This window comes from Polypterus senegalus, chromosome 16 (genome assembly GCF_016835505.1).
Source record: "Polypterus senegalus isolate Bchr_013 chromosome 16, ASM1683550v1, whole genome shotgun sequence".
Classification (NCBI taxonomy): Eukaryota; Metazoa; Chordata; class Cladistia; order Polypteriformes; family Polypteridae; genus Polypterus; species Polypterus senegalus.
Window position 1 is genome coordinate 103,942,134 of NC_053169.1, and position 18,495 is coordinate 103,960,628.

Here is an 18,495-nt window from a genome sequence, read left to right on the forward strand (position 1 = left end):
CTCCAGGACTTGGGTGCCAGACTGTGCCAGGTCACTGTCTGTGTGCTTGACAGTGGTGACTAGCGCCCTCTATAGGGCTCTTGCCTGCTTTGTTCTGTTGTGCCCAGGACCCCGTAGCCCCCCTATGGACCTCCATCAGAGGGTGACAAATGTCGAGAACATTGAAGCACAGGTGTCATTATTTCAAACACCTGATGCAGCTATTCACGTTTAGGTAGGTGGCCTTCTACCTCGCTAAGTAACCGCTTACAGATCGTACAGTATGAAGACCCTTCAATATCTCACAGACTAACCCAGTAACCTAGGGGGCTTATATAGCGCCATTTCTTTATTTTTGGTCTCTCTGTGGGGGCCCATCCTTGACCCAAGTGAGCAGCAGGCCATTGAGATGATGGTGGCCGTCATTTTGTCTGCCTAAGCAAACTGAGCTCATCACAAATAATGGCAGGCAGAGGAAGATGATGACTGGCATGGCGGCCAGCAGGCAAGGCCCCCCAAAGCCATCACGGGTTGAGTACAGCCCACCACCACTGCAGCTAGGTGGGAGTGAGCGCCTGCAGCCATTACGAGGGGCTGGGAAGAGTCCGACTGTCTCGAATTTCACCAGTAGACCGACGTGTAAGAAATGTCCGCCAGGCCTTCTGTTTGAATACGTTGGCACACACACACACACACACACACAAGCTCATCGCGGACATCCTCACTGATGTCCTTTCTGTGTCACTGCTGTGGGGGCAAAGCTGTCATCTGGTGTTAAAAGAAAAGGCAAAGAAGAAAAGGCGCCGGGCGCTGCTCTTATAAATCGTGCCGAGATTACGAGGCCCAACTTTTACTGTTTTAATTAAGCCTGAAGAGAGGCCCATTGTTACGGCGCCATTAATGCAGCGCGGCAGCCATTGAAATTCTCCTCCTTTTTTACTGGAACTCCACAGATGATCATAAAACCTTACAAGGCTTGTTTTGAGTTTCATAGGTGTCGTGGAATCCTGCAAGGCGTCTGCTGGAATTTATGGGGACTCGGTGGCAACAATCAGGATGCGAGGTCTTCTCTAATTAAAAGGCGGGTGATTAAGTAGACGATGCACCCCGAGCCTTCGTCATCCTCACCAGTTAGGCAAAGCCGCTTTACTTCTCCTTAGTGCCACCGTGGCCTTGGCAGCAGCCGTTGGGCTGGTCAAGATGAGCCCGGCAAACTGAGTTGGCACTTATCGAGCTGCCACTTACTGCAAAGGTGTACAGGAAATGACAGCGGGGCAGGGGGGGATAACATGGGAAGGCATTGGTACTGGTGCCCCCAAATGTGGTCCAGACTTGGAGGGGTGGCTCACCAGCCCTTTCCCCTCTCATTGCTGGCACACATTATAGTACTGCATTATATTGTAGCAGCCTTAGGGGTCCCGGCCAGAGAGGGTTACAGACCACTTTGATCACGCCTCATTACGTTGGTGTCAGCAGTGGGATAAGGCCGACCAACAACCCCTAGATGGAGGCCTGGTTGAGCGCTGCGGACCCCTCTTGATGGCGGAACTCTGGAGCTGAAGTGGGTGCTTTGTTTTGTAGAGGAGCCCTCGTGACGAGGTGCCTCCTGAGGGTCTGTCCTTAGTAACAGTGGAGTGCGGCCTTTACCACGACAGCGTGACGCATTATAAACTAAATAACAAGAACGTTCATATTCTTCTCAAACGAAAGAATTCTTCCATAACGCACACGCTCGTCTTGATTGCTGGATGAATATTCTCAATTAGGACATCAACGTGGGATGTCTAAGGTTTACAAATTCATCAACTCTCGCGTTTTCATGACACGGCGGGACTCGGCGCTTTTTAAAAGTCGACGACTGGGGGCTCTGAGGGGGTCGACGTCTTTCAGAACGCCGGATTTTCGGGTTACTTTCCCTTCCCTACCCCACAGTCAGTTGTCCTTCTTTTTAGCTGTCATCTGTTGTTGTGAAATGAGATGGAGGCGGAAAGCCAGCAGAGCCCGGAAGGTGTCCCCTCACATCGGGGAGTCGGAGGTGCATCTCCACCTGATGGCACTGAGCCCTTTGATTTTACCCTGGCAGGACGAGACATTCGATGTCATTCATCCATTCGTCCTGGCGGATTATGGAGGTCCATTAGCCACTGGGTCCAGAGGTGTTGTCACAAGGCAGGGGCCGACGCAGGGTGGGTGGAGGTCGTTTTGTCACTGGGCACGCAGAATGCTCTTCACTTCTGATTTACAGTTCACCTAAATTGAAACTGGCATTAAGATGTTCAAAGTAGGCAGCTCAGAATGAATGGGACAGCTGCCTTATCCAGTCGATGACAAGGACGCCATATGACGACGCACCAGTAGTACTCGAGAGTTAGAGGCCACCAGTGCAGCTTGGGGGGCTTGGTGACGTCCCATTCACCAGTGGATCTGCCTAATGCTCCTGCCACCAACTTTGGAGTCAGAAAGATCAATGGACACGACGCAGTAAGTGTCATGTAAAAAGATGACGAGGTGACGCAGTCCTGCGGGCCAACTTGTGCTTAGCAGACACATTCCATTTTCATGAAATGTTTCAAGAAGATCACTTTTGGGCGTCAGGGCCCACCCCACCGCCAGCCCAGACCATCCGTCTTCTAAGTGAAAAGGCCTGGGAAACGGGGGGGCACCGCTAAATGTGTGCTGAGTGCCCGTGACGTGAGGCGTGTTTAGTGCGCCAGTCTGCCTCGAATGCTCTCGCTTTAGCCTGATGAAGACCACCACCAACGAGCTTTTCATCTCTGCCACCTCACCTCACCCCCCCTGCCCCACTTGATGGGTCTCCTGCTCTCAGCCTGGTGGCCTACAAGGCCTTCAACAGCCGACGCCGGGCATTCAGAAAGGATTTGAATGAAGCTGGCAGTGGAACCCTGAGAGCGGCGACTCGGTGAAAAGTAAAACGCAAGGGGGGCACCAGTGAGGAAGACGGAGCCAAGTGGTAGGTGGGCCGCTGCTCCCAGAGGGCCTGTGCCCCGGCTGTGGGGCTCCGAGTCTCGATACGCTGACATTCAAAGGCAAAAAGACGCAGCGGGGGCAAGACACGGACCCCTTCTTCAAGACCGTCAATCCAATCGTGCCTCACGTCTTTAAATTTATAAAGAAACAAACACAATAGATAGTGCCCACTTTATTAAGGGGGCCAAGAAAAACATGCAGACCTGTTAGTCTCTTTCTAGTGGTGGTCTGAAAATAAAAACCACAGTGACGCAGTCCTGGGGTACCACAAGGATGGATTCGAGTAGATGACACTCCTGCTCCAACTGCTCAGCAAAGGACTTCAGTGCGTGAGACCCCTAGAGCTGAGAAGAGGGGAGGAGCCAACACAGTCCTCAGGTCAACTGATAGGCCCATCGATGACAAACTCAAAAGGCTCCTCCCACAATGCCAAATGGAGTTTAGGCGGGTGGACGCCACCCACTAAGCCGTAGAAAAACATTAGGGGGCCTCACAGAGCGATCGGTCACCGAATGTCCCCCACAAAGAGAGACAAACGGTGGAAGAATAAGGACAACGACAGACAGAAGAGGCTCAGCACCAGCAAGTTACCATTTAACAACGAGCAGCAGGCACCATGGCGGGGGGGCATATAAAGGCTGTCCACGATTAGGTCCATGATGTCATACAAAGATTCAATAGGTGACATCAGAGGGGACACCAAAGGGACAACTCACAAGGCCAGTAGGTCACCACACACCCTACTGGTGGAAGAAAAGCCCCCCACAAGCAATGACTGACAGCAGGACAGTACAGGGGGCAGAGAGGACGAGAATGAGAAAACTACCAGGGACACTGGAATTCCTTTGGTCATTCGGTCAAAGGCTCTGACCAACGTGCCATCTAAAGACTTCCCATTTTGTGTATTCAGGGGGCAATAAAAGGGGCAACTCCTGGAGTCCAAGAGACTCCCCAGTGATGGCTGACAGCCCAAAGACCACTAAAGGCTGGCAGTCTAGGAGGAGATACGATGGCCCACTGAAGAAAAGGAGAGAGAACAAAATTTTAAATAGCAGAGACCACTTGAGAACAACAATGGAGAAGATGGAGTTGGAAAGAAAACCCGTGATAGGCAGGGTGGTGGCGCAGAGGTGGGCCGACTACAGGACAGGCGGTGGGCCTCAGAAAGCCATGGATGAATGGCCTTGGGGGGCATCAGGCTGTCACCGCTAATAGGCCCAGAGTTGGGCACATTCCGAGTGGTAGCATAATGGAAAGATGGCGGGCAACAAAGGAGTCCTGCAATTGATGGGAGGGAAAGGAAGCTTTGTGGCTTCACACAGGGCTCCATGGTCCCCACTGTACTGGACTGACGACTCCAGACTGGCGCAGCTCTTTAACTGCCAGCGGCTCAGAGTTGTCAGGCACATGCCAGGGGGCTGGAAGGAGGTCTAGAAGAGCAGCGTCCCAAACCCCCAAGGACATGACTACTGGCTGGGACCAGAAAGGACCCCATGGATGACTGGAGGTTGGGGGCAGAGGGAGGAAAGTGAGACAGCCAGCCGGCCTCCTTGACTGACAGGGACTCTGCATTTTGTCTCATTTGTCACCCTTGGCCTGTCCCCTTCTGTTATCTTCATTTTTTGGTTATGTGGCTCTTGCCTTCTTTTCTAATCCAGCAATGTCAGTTTGGTGGCAGCTCACATGCACCCCTGCTTCCCCCCATAGAGCGCTGTATTAAGATTATAGAGAGTGGACAGGTGCTATAAAAATCAGCAGAAAAAAAAGACACTATACAAGAGAGGATAAATGGGAAAGGTGCTATATAACAGTTGAACAGAAAGAGACCTGAACTCGATACACTAGGTACACAGACAGATAGACAGACAGGTCAATGTGAAAGGCAATATGTAACCGAGGGCTAGAGAAGAGGATGTGAAAGGCGCTATATAGCAAGGTCGATGTGGAAGGCACTATATAGCAAGGCAATGTGAAAGGCGCAATATAGCAAGGGGATGTGAAAGGCGCTATATAGCAAAGCGCTATATAGCAAGGGGATGTGAAAGGCGCAATATAGCAAGGGGATGTGAAAGGCGCAATATAGCAAGGGGATGTGAAAGGCGCTATATAGCAAGGGGATGTGAAAGGCGCTATATTGTCCACACGCAGCCCTCCAAAGCGCTGCACAGTCGACAGACATAACAGATTGAAGAGCGGTCGATCAAATCTCTTTCACATTAAGACTAATCAATTTGGTCTCTAAGGCCGGCACTTCAAATTCCTGATTATGCACAAATGGATTTCCTTCAAACCCCCTCGTCTGCTCCTGAATTTGCATTTTCTGGAAGGTTGTTGAGGGGCTTCCTGCAACACAACCAGGCAGCTTCATGTCGTGGCCATTTCTCAGTGGTCCGAATGGCTGTCCCGCTGTGCCCCGGGTGGCCTTTGCCAGTTGTTTTATGCTGCTGTTTGGACCCTTTGTCAAAATTTCAAAGTGGTCTTTAAACTGGCAGAAAGACACCAAAGATGCCAGGAATGATTCAGGGCTGGACAGTCAAGGCACTACACAATTATACAATGAGCAGGGAGGACGGACAGACAGACACTTGGATGCAAAGGGGGCTGTGTAGTTTAGACACAGGTGGATCTGTGAAAGGCGCTATATGACTGATTGATATGAGAGGATGAGACATTACAGTGCAGCGTTGTGTGTGTGTGTGTGTGTGTGCCATGAAGCAGACGGGGGACTCCAACAATTTGAATGTCAAGGCAGACACGGGCACGTGTGAAAGCTGCCAGATGTCCATGCCCAGTTCAAGGTGACCATAAGCTGGACAACCTGGGATGGAATGATGGAAGGCCAATACATAATGGAGTGGGTCAGTGGAAGTTGGCGCAGTGTGCCATTGTGCTGATGGTATCTTTTATTTTTTCCAGCTCTCCATGGCCAGTCTGCACCATTTTTGCCACTCAGATGCCCTCTGGCTGTCTGTTATTCCAAGTGGCATCCGTCCCTCCATCCACCTTCAAATCCACAGAACCTGAGCTGTGGGGCAGGAACAACCCCTGGGCAGGGTGCCAGTCCATCAGAGAGTGAAGACAATGACATCCAAACACACATCAGGAGCCAATCCAGCAGTGCCAGTTCGCCTAACCTGCATGTCTTTGGACTGGCTGACATGGGGGGAGAACCCGCAGCTGGCACGCAGAGGTGGATGCCAGTCTCCAGTGCCATCCACATCCGGCCACTGTGCAGGTGGGGTTGGCTGGCTCTCCTTGTGTCTGTGTGGGATTTCTGCCAGTGTCCCTCGCACATCCTCAAAGCACGTGCGCCAGCTTGATTTGCAATTCTAAATCAGCCCAGGCGTGCGTGCAGAAGGTCAGAAGACCAAAGACAAGATGGCGAGGAGGACATTAAGAAGTAACAGCTTGGAGAAGGAATGCTGCTGAGTGGTGATAAATTAGAGAGGAGGCCAAGGCCCATCAAGGTGGGCCCTGTGATGGACTGGTGTCCCCTCCAGCCCACCGTGACTCAAAACTGGAGTAAGCAGATCTGAAGGGGTTACAAAATGAAGAGACTGAGCTGAGGAAGACGCAATGGTGGGCTACCTAGTGACATCCCAATTAAAAGGGACCTTCTCCAGCTTGCGGATGAATATTAAGCCGTTGACTGCACAGAAGGGCGGGCGGCCACTTGTGCGATGGCAGCGGATCAAAATGAAGGGAAAAGCGAGAAGCTGGCGCGGGCGCAGCCTTCAAAGCGCACGTCTCTCCTCGCGCCGCCGTACAAAGAGTGTACTTAATAAAGCTCAGCCTTAACAACCTCATTTATTTTCCAGAAAATTAACTCAGTTTCATCCCTGATTAATGATTTAATCTAAATGAATCAAATTAAAAATTGAAAATTATATTTCCAAAGCTCAAGAAAAGATTGACCATTTCCAGTTAATAAATGATCCCTTCAAATATTAAAAGATGACCACAAGCAGCCTGGGACCCTAATGAAATGTGTCTGAGTGGGGGCGGGGGAGGGGAAGGGAGGGGCGCTGTAAAATGTCCCCATGAGGAATGCCCCCCCACAACACACACACACACACACACACAGACGTGAGCGCGCGGCCTTCTGCTTTAATTATCGCGCCGTCGCTGTCACTTCACGGCTTACGCATCTCGTCGTCCTCTCGCCGTCTCAGTGCCAAAGCCGGACGCAATAATCGAAGGAGCCTCACGTGGGGGGCTCACTGGCCACAAATCCCATTGTGAGCTTTTGACAAATTTTGCTTGGATGCAATTGGCACCTCGATGGGAATTCCATTGCGTTTAATGGTTTATAAATGCACTGCTGGCAAATTGGCTTCGTCCTTAATGTACAAATTGATCTGCAGAAATTACAATTTTGACTCTGGAAATTATGCTGAATCGCGCTCTTTTCTCTTTTCTCTTTCTTTCTTTCTTTCTTTCTTTCATTTTTTTTTTTTTTGGCCTGACCTGATGATTAGATCAGCATTCAGCTTTTTTTATTTTTTATACATAGCCGACCTGCCGGGGGGTGGGGGGGGGGTCAAGGATTTAGATCTGAGGGTCAAGCACCCCTGAGTGCCACCCTGGCTCTCACTCCTCATCTCAGTCTGTGCTCTGCAGCTCCACTTATCTGACGCAAAGTCAGGAAATCCCCCCGTGGATGGATGCCGGCCAAGCGGTGGGTGGGCAGCGTTGTCTCTCCGAGGCCTCAGCTTGCTTTGTGATTTGTTCACCTCAAACCGGAGCAGGGTGCCCATGGGGTACAAACTCAGGCGATGGGTTAACATAGGGTGGGACAGCACTCACAATACCAAGTCACCCTCACCATCGGTGCCACTGCAGTGTTGGCACCATCCACATGTGGCTGTAGGTGGACAGCGGCAGGGTGGCTCTCTTTGGTTTTTACTGAAAATGCCCGTCCACCTGTTTTTAGAAGTCCGCTCTGGAAAGGATGCCCATCCATCACACCAACACCAATCAACTTTCCTGGCACATTCCTGGGACGTGGGAGAAAAAGCAGGCTACGTGGACACAGGGGGCTTATTCCGACCACGACTATGACCATGAGTGTCCTGGAGACGTGACGCCCCAGTGAAAATGACAGAGGTGTCACATTGTGAGCTCACTCACCCCTACAGTGGTGGCAATGGCTGCCAGGGCTGGGAGACTTCCAAAAAAGAGCCTCATCCGGCTGCCAGACCTTCAACGGCCATACGCAGAACATCATCAGGCCTCGTCAAACAATTTGCTTCGTTTTTTACAACAACTAAACACAACGTAACATTCTTAAATCCAATTCTGGGAATTTTAGACAACAACCCTCAATGGCACTCTCAGTCCTAATGAAGTTCTTTATTTTATGGCCACCATTGTTCACTGCATGTGGCATCACAAGATGATTTACAGACGACAACGCAGCGGCCAACTTTTATATGGCGACAGAACCAGAACCCTGGTCACCACTCGGGCACAGTGGGAGACTGGGAGTGTTCCCCGAGCATTGTGGGATTGATGCACCCAAAACCGGGATGGTTTTCTAGATTGTTCTCCACCCTGCGCGTTTCTGTCAGTGATTCTCATTCATAAAGGAACATCTCCAACGTTCTCAACTCACTATCTGACCCTAACCCTAACCCTAAATGTGGCTTTGATGCCCTTCGGTCCAGGAGAGGAGCACCGCATCATCACGCAGGTCCATCCGGTCCTTCAAAGGGCCAAAGGTGGTCATCGTAGTTTCTGTTACGTATCCCAAATCGTTTGTAGTGATGGCCAAGATAAAAAAATCCTCAATTTAATGAACATCAATTGGAGCCAACAGTGGTACACGAAATCAAAACGTCCGCGGAAAAATGTCACATGAGTCGTGTTGCATAATCTGCACGTCACCTGTTTAGTCGTATCCCCCAAATGTGCGTTTCTGTTGGAAAAGAAAACCCTCTGGGGGGCTTCTCAGACCGAGAGGGGGCCGAGCGCTTGACCTGAAGGCCTGCTTACCTCCTCGCTCGTGGGGCACTAAGACCACGTCCACATGCTTTATTTTTAAACAAACTGATGTCCCCCCGCACGAGCCCTTTGACATCGCATGCGCCACTTAAACGCCCTAAAAATGCACGTGACGTAGCCATTGGCCTACAAGCGCACATCGGTGCAAATTGAAAGAGGAAGCAGCGCCATTCTTGAAGAGGCAGGAACGTCACCAGCCACGGGATTCATCACATAAATTATGAGCCTCTCTACGCTTGGACTCAACGTAATTTAGATGTTTAGAGGTAAGCAAAACAGCAAGTGCCATGGAGCGCAGCTCCTCTTTGTCCGCCATGTTTGGAATGCGGGAGTGTGGCCAATCAGAGGAGGAGACGTCGTAAGGAGCAGATCCAATCAGGGAGGGTCACATCGAGGGCACAGACCAATGAGAATGTGACACACACGCTTAAGAGGCCCAGTTTTACGGGGCAGTCTGGACGAATGGCGAGGCTGGTGTGGATGCCACGGTGAGAAGTGATGTAGACGAAGCCACGGCTCGGGCCCTACCAGCAAATTGACCTTCTGCTTGTTGAAGAGGCTCAGATATGACGGCGACTTTCGGCTTATTTCGGTTTTCACTCGATGACCTTTGGCAGACCCCCACTGTAGAGGGAATGGCAGCCAATAAAATGAAAATGAATGAGCAGGAAGGCGGGTCTTCACTTCAGGGCACCCCTGAAGTTCTTTTTAAAACGACATTTTAACAGAATGACAGGAGGGGACAAGTGGACTGTGCCTCACATGTCATCGTGTTCAGTGTTGGCCCCCAGTAAAGGCCATCCCATCGAGACTTTTGACATCTCTGCCCGCCGCGTTAACGTGAGACTCAAAGTCTTTGTCGCTACAAACATGGAGTAGGTAAGAGAAAACAAAATGACTTCTGTCACTTTAGGCTTTTACTCCACAAATCAAATGATTGGCTGGGAAAAGTGGGCAGCACTCCAACGCCATGTCGGCACTCCGTCTCGTACAACTGGCAGTCAGTCAGTCAGTCGGTCATTTCCAGGAGGCGCTAAACTGCGATGGCTGGCCGCCTCCTCCCGTCTGTCTGTCTGTCTGGGCCCCCTTATCATTTAGGCACACGTGTGTTGCGTCTTTCCGGTAATTTCCAGGCCCATTCCGTACTTTAAACAACAAGTGGGCTCCACCCCCTGGTTTGGTTTAAGAGATTAATTTCATGTGAATTGTTCCAAATTCATTCTTTTCACTTTTACTTTACAACTTTAGTAAAATCAATCTTTGGAATGAACTTTTCTTCAAGATCGCATTGAATTTTGAGTCCGTGTTTGGACTTACATTGTGACAATGCAGCGTATATCTGCCTGTCAGTGAATATCGTTTCTTTCTCTCTAATAAATAAAATGACTTTCTCGAATGTTTGTCCACGCTCTTTCTTCTTCGCTTAGTCGTTGATGTGTCATCTTGAACTTATAAAATGATTGTCCTGATAAAATTTATAAGAGCTAAGCGAGCAGGACGTGTGTCTGCCAAAAGCATTCACATGACGATGACGGTCGTCTTGTCTGAAAGTAGTTGTAAGTTGGGCGTGACTTGAAAGAACCTCTCCGTCTCATGGGACTTCATACCGCGTCAACGTTTTTGGAATCTTTTAATTCTCGCTGGCAACGTAAATGAGATGATCTACAAGTCTCCGGAAATATACTCGATATAATATATTCGATCTCTTTTCGCCGTTCCGTTATTTCACCGAGTAATAATTTCCACTTGTTTGCGCTAATGCGATCTTTACTATCATTTTTTTGAGACTTTCGAATTTTCGTACTTCCATTATCTCTAACTTGCTCTGCATGTGTACCGCACCAACATTTTTGATTTCTTTAGGACATTCTACTGTGTCATCTACTCTTTGTCTTTTATTTCCAGCCCCGGGCCTGGTTAAATCTCTTCCTCGTGGGACATTTAAGTGTCTTTCCGAGAAAATCACGTCTCGTCTCTCTCTCCTTCCAAGATTTTTTTTTTCTAATAGAGAGACTAATTTGACATTGTTTTGTGTTTTTCCACTGAGGCAGCCAAGTAGTTTCCAGGTGCCTTGACGTGACTGTGCCAATGCGAGGTGAGAGTCGTGGACCGGGAGATGGAATTGAAATCAAGAAGTCGAAATGGAATCACAACCCAGGAAAACGAACTGCACACCAAATCCGAAACCCTTTGTGAACTTGAGACCAAAATTCACTCCTGCCACAGTGACAGCGGGCACATTTGTTTGTGATGCCAATGTTAATCAGGGCATGATCTTCATTTTGTTATCCAGCAAAACACACAATTAAAGAACAAAACCAATCTATTTGAGTGCCACGTAGTTGGCGCATGGAACAGAAAATTCTTTGTGCAGTGCCATAACCCAGGCAGTTCTAACAAGTGACGTCGCCTCCATTTGAAGTTCTAGTGGTGAGACGCCAGTCCCAGAGAGACACTCTGATGCTTGTGCTACCACAGGTGGGATTTCTTTTGGTGTTATCCAAACTAACTGAAAGCCAAATGTTCTGTTGGGTGACGTTGTGCTGATTCCTTTCTCAGCCCCCTGAGGTTTTACCCGCCATTTCCACAGATTTGCTCGTCCAGCCACAGTTAACTGGTAGGTGGCATCCATCTACAGAGTGCCAGCTGTGACTTAACTCGTATTTAGCAGGCAACATGTTAACTGATCCATAAGGTACGGAGGGTCAAGACGTCAAAGTCACAACTAAAAGCTCAGTAATGGTAACAACTACCCAGAATGCTTGCTGAGCTCCTGTTCTGAATATCCACAACCTCAGACTACCTGGAAGTGCACAGCACTGACCCAAGTGACGGTGACATTAATTACAGACATTTATGCAGCGCTTTTCTAACAAACTCAACGCGGCTCACATAGACAGTGGGGGTCCACTTCAGTCACCACCAACATGCAGCGTCCAACAGGATGATGGGACGGCAGCCATTCTTGTGCCCGTGTGCTCACCACAGATTAACTGTTCCGGAGAGTTCCAGAATTTGTGGGCAGGACATCGGGATCTCTTATGACCACCGATTGTGTGCCTGTTACCACACCAGGGCATTGGGATCCTCACCCAGACCATAGCATCAGCGCCCCCTGTTGACCTCACCCACAACTCTGTCAGCAGCAACTCAAGCTTTCCTGGTCGGTCTCCCTTCCCAGTGCTGGGTGGGCCCAAACATGCTTGGCTTCAGGTGGACTACCTGTTCTGCGGTGCAGGTGGCATGGCTGCTGGCAGGGATACTTGAAACTGCCAAGGGAGGCTCTGGGTAGACATCCTCAGGGGTGTTTATGGGTCTGAGGACCAGAAGTGACCCCAGAAGGATTCACGGATCAGACTTAAACTTGAATTTGGGAGAGGAGCAGGTATCCAGAGCCCACCAGCTCATGATTGTGAACAGGGATACCAGTGTCTGAGGAGGTCTGGTTATTTTAGGTCATGGTCTTGATGCCCCTCTGTATGGTACGTCACCCTGAGCTGCCGTTCTCGGTTACCTGGACCCCCTCAGACAGGCGGTTGCCATTAGCTCCCTACAGATTCCACAGGCTGGTCTCACAGTCCCACCCACACTGACTAGTCCACCGTCACCTGTCAGATAAACCTGACCATCTGAAGGGGGTCTGAGGCATCAAAAAAATCGAGGAGAAAGCCCACATAGAAGTGGAAAGAGGGAGAGGAGAGCTTGGAGCGTCACCCCGGTTATGGCTGCCCCTACTGAGGAAGATGGAGGAGACGGAGGGATCCTGGGGCCTGAGTTAGCCAGCAATGCCCGGTCTGCAGAGGGAAGTCCCCGTCTGGGTCGGAGCAGGGCCGCCGCGTCTTTGATTTTATTTGAAGAGAAATAAGCAGCCGTTATCTGTGCTCCTGCAGAGGCTCCCCATTGTAGATTCAATAATACGAGGGGCCGCTTATCGGCGGTCCAGGTGACTGATTGACAGGGCGATACGCTGAGACAATGCAGCGCGTTTAAGTGAATTTAGCCGAGCCCCGGCCGGGCCACGCCAGTAAATGCAAGAGACTAATGGCGAATTAAACATGTACAATGGACTCGCTCTGTTTGCACTCGCCGCCAAACTGTGTTTAGTTAACTTGTTTAAAGTGACACTCCATCTTTTTTTAATGGCACTACATCTTAATTTGGCCTTTAGAGCTCGAGAAGATTGAATCTCATCGAGGCCGCTTTATTCAATTTAGTTTGGCTTTGTTTTTTTTTCTTTCAAGGCAGCTTCTTTGCTTTCTTTGAAAGAACAAAAGTCGAAATCGGGACGTGTGGCGCTGCATCAGGCAAATGCAAATGTCAAGAAAGAAAGAGAGCAGACAACGAGGAGTGACGGTGGGCCGAGGAGCACTGGTAAAGCAGGGGCTGGAGCTGGAGGGAGCAAGCGTCACTGGACACGTGCCCTATTTACGTGGAGTGCCCCTCAGACTGCGGGGTCACGACTGTCCGAGCCCAGAACCGAAAGACCACCAAAAACCTGGATGGAACGTCTACAGAGTGCCGGCTATGACTTAGCTCGTATTTAGCAGGCGACGTGTTAACTGACCCAGAAGGCAGGGCGGGTCAAAGCCCACGCCCTACAAGACGTCAAAGTCGTAACTAAATGGTGGGTCCCAGCCACACTTCCTCTCTGCTTCCCTGTTGACCGCACCACAGTGACCACAGTGGCCGCATTCACACACTCTCTGTGGGGGGCACAGCGGCCACCACAATAAGACAGCTAGAGTGGCCGTGTTAGTAAACCAGTCAAATCCAGTGCAGTGACCACACCCCAGCCCAGCATTGACCGCAGTGGCCACACTGGCTGATCAAACCACCATAGAGCACAGTGAATCAATCTGTTTAAAGCTCCAGTCCACCAAAGCCTATGGTGGCCACCCTTGCTGAGCGATCGATCACAGTGACCACCCTCACTCACTCACTGCTTCATCTTTGGCCAGTCCACCGTACTCTACAGTGGCCACCCGTGCTGACTGATCAATCACATGTCACTTCGGCCTCATTCGCTAATCAGTCCAGTCCACCATCGAGCATTGCTCCCCAGACCACAGCGGCCTTATGTGCACCCCAGTCCAGTCCAACATTGGCTACAGTGATCACACTTGCCCATTACCTTGGCACCACATTGGCTCATCACTCCAGTCTACCTTAGAGCACAGCTGCCAGACTCACTAAAAGGTCCAGTCCACTTTAACCTATGGTGGGTCTCACTTTCTGACTGACCCACCGTAGACCACATTGACCTCACTCACTCACTGCTTCGTCATGGACCACATTAGTGACATTCACTTACCAGTCCAGCCCACCATCACTCACGGGGACCTCATTTTCTGACTACTTCATCATGGACCACAGTGGCCACATTTGCTCACCAGTCCAGTCCACCACAGACCACCGTCTAACCTGAACATGTAAGGTAAAGAAGGGAAAAGCCACCGAGATGCAGGGAGGACATGTGAACTCCATACAGATGGCATTTGAACTTGGGCACCTGGAGAGGGGAGGCAGCCGTGCTAACCAGTCGCCCACCCCAAAGAGAAAGCCATGTGTCCTAGGAAATGACGACATGGGCCAGAAAAAGCCCAAAATATGTAAGGACCTTGCATTGGTGTCCTAACAAGGGTGGCCCTGGGCACAGGTGGTCACAGAACTGAGGTGCGAACGAATGAATTTAGGGATGTCCATGCTTCACTATGTCTACACGTTTGGTCTCAGAGGTGGAAGTCAGACGTGTAAATGAAGCAGGACCGAGAGTGGAATGGGTGCCTCTTGTACAGAGCGTCCTTCGTGGTAAGAATCACCAGACCCGAGCGTAACTACAATTCCGATGCACATACTGTTGGACGCGGAGGAAGCGCACAGTTTGGGTGTCGTCACGAGACAACTTCTCCTAAATTGTCTGCACCACTCCATCTTCCTCGGGTGGAGGATTCAGAAAAGCTGCCAGCTCGGAGATAACCGAGAATTCTCCGGAGGCCTGCTAGTTTGCTCATTTTGGCACAAATCTTCAAAGGGGATTTCCTGGAGGGATGGGCTCGCTTTGGACCTCCACATTCAGAAGGAAATGGACGATCAGCTGCGCACTTTGTATTATGCCGCGGCCTTAGCGCTTGTACTGAAGGCTCAATTAGCAAACAAAAAAAGAGTGGACATCAGAGTGCGAATGCAGATGGCTTCGCGGTCAGAACATGAAGAGCCTCCTCTCGGGTTTGGGGCCAATGAAAAGGCTGCTCGCTTTATAAAGGGGACGTCGTCCTGCTCTGGCTGGGCCTCTCCCGCCATCGCTGAAACTCAAAAGGGAGGAAAGAGAAGAAAAAAAAAAAGCAGTCGCCCATTTCTGCAGGATCAAGGGGAGACGATTTATGCTTTCATCCCAACTGACGGGCGATTAAATTAAAACAGATCAGTGCTGCAGTCTGTGGGCAGGTGCTGTCGGCTGGCGACGGCCTCAGAGCGATTAAATTGCGGTGGAGATGGAGAGCCTTCCGCTCCCGTTGCCGCACTTACAGATCAAACGGTGACAAATGAGATGTTACTGCTCTTGTAAAGCAAGGCTACAATCTGTCAAAGTACAACATAATTTGTGACCTGATGTGGCACCCTCTCTCTCTTTTTGACGTCTGAATGCGGTGATTGTGGAGCAGTCGAGTCCACTTAAAAGAACACAGCCAGTTCTCTCCAAAGAATTACGGCTTGTTAGTTTAAAATGTGCTTAACTTCACGCTGTTGATGAGTTACGCAGGTCACCCGCAGAAATTAAAGAGGCACACGCCGCCTTCCTGGGCTTGAATTAACGGACGACTGGCATCCCTGGAATCAAACGAAGACCAATGCTCCGATAATGGCTGTCGATGGGTCTGACTCACCGCAGAAGAATAAATCTGCGACCTCCTTCGAAGAGCAAGCAAGGGTGGCAGGGGGCGATAGTAGAGAGGACAAGCCCCGCTGTGGCACACGGAGATGCCAGGGCCGAGGTGAGTTGAGCAGGAAATGTGCCATCAGGTCTGGTTCAGCAGATTCGGGTCTCATGTCATTGACCTGTTTATAGTACCCGATTCTAAAGCCGTGCTTTAGATGAAGACCAGCCTCCACCTCAAAAGCCCCTTTTACATGGCTGTTCCATCTATCTGCCTCCATCTTAGTGAAAACCCATGGAAGTAACCCCATTCATGGGCAGAGGGTGTGCCACAAGCAAATCTGAGGTTCATGGGGGTATCATGACCGAGTCCACAGTCACAAGTAATTGGGGCCATTCTAATGTTAGCTGGTCAGCTACCAAGGCACCAGGACGGGCATCTACCCACAATGCCCTGGCAGCAACGAGGTGATCAAGCCATTCAAGGCAAAGGTCATGGCCGCCTGAAGTGTCAGAATGTGAGCTCAGCAAATCGGCTAATTGTGATGGGCAGCTCCAGTCATCTTTTCAAATTTGTGCCACCATTCGAGTTCATGGCACAAAACAGTTCACTCCACGGCCTCCTTGTTGAACTGCCGCATCACAGTGAGCCGTATCCTGTGCTGGCATCGTCGAGGCAACTCTGAGCTCCAGGAGGTCGGGATTTATGGAACACAACAGAATTCTTTCATAAAGAATTTGGAAAAAACCTTTCCATAAGAAAACATCATCAGAGTTCTCAAATGGAGTCCATCACAGATGACCACAAGCAGAGGTCATGGTGTGTGTCAGAAAGGCGACACGTAGCGTTATGAGGTGTCCAGCAACCGTTCTGACAATGATAAGTGGATCACATTTAAAATGCTCTGAATTCTGTTGATCTGCACTCTTAGACCGGCAATGTCCAGGCTTCCATTGCAACTGTAGCAGCAATCGCGTTAACAACTTAACTGGTGCATCAACCTGAAAGTCCAGGACATCCTCTGAGGAGAACTTTCAACAGATTTGGCCATCGGTAGACAGGATATGGCATGCAGCCATCTGGCAGGAGATCTCTCCACTGGCCTGGAAACAGGCAGCCGTCACCAAGGAGAACCTGGACAGAGGGCCACAGGAACAGAATCAGGAGACGAGAGGAGATGAGCCAAGTCTCCAATGCTCTTCCTGCTGGACCCAGAGGATGCACTCGTTTGGTCTGAATGGCCACAGAAGGTCGACCCGCATGGAAGTGCTGCTCGCTTTCTAGTTATTGTGCTATTCGTGGTGAGCTCCTCACCCTAAACTGTTCTCGTTTTATTTCATTCTCGACCTACTTTATGGGTTTTCATAAAAACGTTTTTTTCTAACTTACCACTGGAAGATTGTATCAAATGTTTTCACATCCTGAAGTTTTGAGTGTCATTGTACCCCTTCACACAAACTGGGCACCACATAGGTTTACCATATGGTTCCCCCAAAATATTAATCACGGAGATGTAATGGTGGGTGCCTCCAAGTTTGATACAGGAGAGGAGAAATGGGAAAAACACCAGGCTGAGCGGCACAGGCGGCAGAACTCTAGGCACAGATTTCATAGCTGGCCAGGCTAATGTCCCAAGCTGAAATGGGCATACATTCTAAAGTTCAAAGGTTACGTCCTGAAAACACGATCAGTGAGATCAAACACGGGCCTAGGGTTAGGTTAGGGTTAGGTTTGGTTTGGTTAGGTTAGGTTTGGTTAGGTTAGGTTAGGGCTAACCCGTCATATTTGTTGAGTCACCAAAGACCTGCGGCCCCCTTTACCCCTGGACTTTGTGTGTGGATATCATTCTGTACTAACTCAGCAGGGTGGGACCAGAATTAAGTAAATAAGTAATCAATAAAGAGCTGAATCACGGTTTTATTAAAGGTCAATACCAGGAACATAACATTCTAATAAATAAACCTGGGACGAGAGACCAAAAACGTAATTCAAGGCGTCTAGCGGAGGAGTCAACAACCAAAAGTCATTTCACGCAACCAAAGCCAAAATGTAAAATGAAAGTCAATTCACAAAAGGATCTGCTGCCAAAATCAGATCAAAACACTAAGAGGAACTTTGAGTCTTTTCTTTGCTGAACCCACAGACGTGGACCACCAGGAGGTACACAAAACTGATCTTTATACCTTTGATCCCATCACATCACATGAGGCACACTTCGGCACAAGAAGGTCCTAAAATTGTGATGCCCACAAGAGAAACAACACGGCACAAAATGTCTTCAAACATCAACTAAACGGAACCCCCAAAACCCCACAAATACTATTAAAATAATTTGAGAAGACCGATGAATAGCTGCAGAACTCAAAATGAAAAGCCATCTCAGGACAGGTTCATCCAGCATCTGCAGACCTCCAGGTGGATTGCATTTACCGAAAACGCATGTCAGTGCCAACTGTGCCAGGACGAGAGAGTATGAAGCAGCAGTGGTCTCTCCTGTCATGTCAGGCAGCAGCTTAGCTCAAGAGGACCACCAGGAACGTTCAGTTCAAGTTTAGAAAGTCGGGCCACTCCTGCATTTGCTCACCAGCATACTTCACGCATTTTTACAAATTCAACTTTCACACAACACCACATAGTATTCATTAAGACC

The 18,495-nt window shown here is 49.8% G+C and overlaps 1 protein-coding gene across 4 annotated transcripts in view; it reads right to left on the reverse strand.

The window, feature by feature from the left end:
* Positions 1 to 18,495, reverse strand: part of esrrga (estrogen-related receptor gamma a) — a 230,985-nt gene that overhangs the window by 36,074 nt on the left and 176,416 nt on the right. The gene's annotated exons all lie outside the window — the stretch shown is intronic.